The following is a 3,146-nucleotide window of genomic DNA, read 5'->3' as shown; positions in this document are numbered from 1 at the left end:
GTTCTAGCAGGGAATGTTAATCCTGAGGATTTTATCTGATTTCATCTAACAGCCCTTTCAATGCGATAACAAAGTCAGTTTCATTATCACTTCTCTGTTGCCACCCGCCATTTCGAGTTTTCATTTCATTTCATTTATTTATTCGACCAATACACATTTACAAAAGGTACAGTACAAAAATTATGGTCAGGGACTTTGCGCGATTCGCTTCGCTGGCCGCGTGACGCTCGACGCTTTCGCTTGACAAGTCCGGCCAAATTTACTAGCGCGAATCGAAAGCGTCGGTGCGTTGCTTCGGTTCCTGAGCTCTGATTGGTTGGGAGCATTTTTCGCTTCGCAAAAAGTAGAAACAGTTCGAACTACCAATTTCGCTGAAGCGAAAACTCCGATAGAAATGTAAATGCGCATGCGCATGGACGATGCTTTCGATTTGCTTAGTGGCAAACCGGCTTAAGTGCTATTCCTACTTCAACGTACTGGCACCTCGATTCACAATTAAATCCTTTGTGGTCTACTGATTATTATGATAGGCCTATTACCTGTGCCTAAAAATGTCATTGATTTAATCCAGTAAAGATCGATTTATCTATTCATTATTTTGCCACATGTGCATTCACATTTCTATCGGAGTTTTTGCTAGCGAAAAAATGCGCAACCAATCAGAACTCAGGAAGCGAACCGACGCTTTGATTCGCGCGAATAAAATTCGCTAAGTGGAAAACCAGCTTTACAGTCTCCCTATAATTAAAGACCCCTCCAATTAAAGATCACACTCAATTGAAGACCATGTTTCTCTGAGGTCCCAAATTAACAAATGTCTTTTATCTTTGTAATTCTAATTAGAGACCAAAGCTGGAAACTCTGATACCAAGTGTGGTCTTTAATTGGAGGGAGAGCTGTGTTAACATTTTGCAATAATGCTAGAATAATACACTGTCAACGGCAATAATCTGAGACCGTGTAAAAAGGTGATCGATAAAATTAGTAGAGAATTAGCTCCGGCATTTGCCGCTATATAAATATAACATTATTATTATTACTGTTATAATTAATTGCTTAAAACAACAATAGTTTCCGTGAAAAATCGACACATCGACCTTCACAATGCTTATAAACAAAACACTTTATGATACTATAAGACTAATAGAAAACATGATAAAGACACTTGTGATCTAGTCTCGATAACAACCATGTGAATTATATTGACTTAGTTTCAATATAGGCCTATTTACAGAAAAACACCTTATATATGCTATATAAATAAAATATATATAATTATAACTATTATATAAATATATATATATACAGTATATATGTATATATATACATTTTGAGCGTTAAATTTAACCTTTATTTATCTGTGCATTTAATTATCACTTCATATCACCTTATTTTGCCAACTAGCACGCCCTCATTTTATCATAAAGGATCCCCTTCCTGACCTTTGAATCTACTTTCTGCAAAGCATATTCCTGAAGGTTAATGTTATTGATATGTAATTATTTAAAAAAAATAAAAACAATTAAATGGTAGACAGTTTAATATTATACCATCTAAAAATAATAGGGCCTATGCATGGTAAGGGGCGAATACGTGACTTTGGAAACAGACTTCGTAAGGAGAACTTCAAATGGGGTAGTTGCATGGACCTGCTGACAGAAGGTGTGGCTTTTTAAAATACATTGCACCCTGGGGCAGATTTAGGGGCGGTCTGCCCCCCCCCCCCACACATTTTGGGAAGTTTTGGGAAGAAAAAAAAAAAAAAAAAAAAAAAATGATACCCAGTACGCCTCAAATGTTATTATCGGGCGTCTAGAACACAAAAAGTTCGAGGGGGCATGACCCCGGATCCCCTAGGGTGGTGTTGTCTCGTCGACCCAACTTCCCCCCACCCATTGGACATCTCTGGATCCGCCCCTGGCACCCATCAATCTTAGACCCCTGAATTCCAGACGTCTCTAATTACTATAGACTCATCTAATTCAGGACCACTTTTTCAAAAAACAAAATAACGATCATCAATCTAACGCAAAGTTACCTCGCACTACAGCAACATCAAAATATATTCGTGCAATATGTATGCAAAATATGTACGATTAAAACCCGGGGTGACCATGTACATTTTAAGTGCAGCCAGTTACTCCATACATAAGTGTAAGCCAAATTACGGCGATTAATTGCCGATGATAATATGGAGCCGATTACCTCGCGTACAGTGCTCATGAGCAAATTGGATACAATTGCCCGGCCTTTAATGTATACAAGGGTCGGACAATATTGTACATAACTTTATATGCCAGTAGTAATGCCTACAATGCGTTGTTATTTCTTACTATCATTTAAACTATTGTATTTTGCAGAGTTTTGTACTTTTGTAGCAAATACAAAAAAGAAGTCTGAGATAGTTTGGAATGATTGAATAGGCATTCTGGTAGTCGGGTAGAATGTACTTTTGAATTGTATGGATTTATTTTCCAAATAAAATATAAAAAGAAAGTGAAAATATGTCCAATTAACTTCGGAAAACTACATTGTCAGTACGGATCCAACGGGGGCCATTTACTTCGGGTACTAACTGTTTTTTTAATAACTGAAAAATGACACTTGACGACCAATTTTCGGTCAATAGTACAAGGCTTGTTCATAGCACATGGTATAACAATTAAAAATGTATTTTCCGGTTTAAACTGTAAATCATTAAATATAAATGGCCCGTAATATTTTGTGATTGGAACATGTAGAACGTAATGTAAAAATATGGCCAAGACGGCGGCAGTGATTTAATTTGACGAAGACAGCTGTACCCTGAAACAATATACAGGTCCGGGATAGAATAGCACATATTGTTCCGGTTAATGAAAGAAATGCCAAGGTCGGTTGGTGTACATAAGCGATGTAACATAGTCTTTGTTGTTTTTATTTTATATGTTTATATTACGCATTTATATACTTATCTTTGTCGGTCGCTATAAGGTTAATTTATCCCGGAATAATAATAAACTGTGTATAAACTTCATTGACGAAAACATTTATTCAATCTTAAATGTTTTCTTCAAGTTAAAAATTGTACAAATACATGATAATTATAAAGAAATAAAATAATTAACAACAATAACATTCAGTACATATATATATACAGTAATATA

The sequence above is a fragment of the Anneissia japonica genome, unplaced genomic scaffold (genome assembly GCF_011630105.1).
Source record: "Anneissia japonica isolate Jap-2015-1 unplaced genomic scaffold, ASM1163010v1 scaffold172582_len1462937_cov174, whole genome shotgun sequence".
In the NCBI taxonomy this organism is placed as follows: Eukaryota; Metazoa; Echinodermata; class Crinoidea; order Comatulida; family Comatulidae; genus Anneissia; species Anneissia japonica.
The sequence above is the reverse complement of the archived record's forward strand: the minus strand, read 5'-3'. Positions refer to the sequence as shown.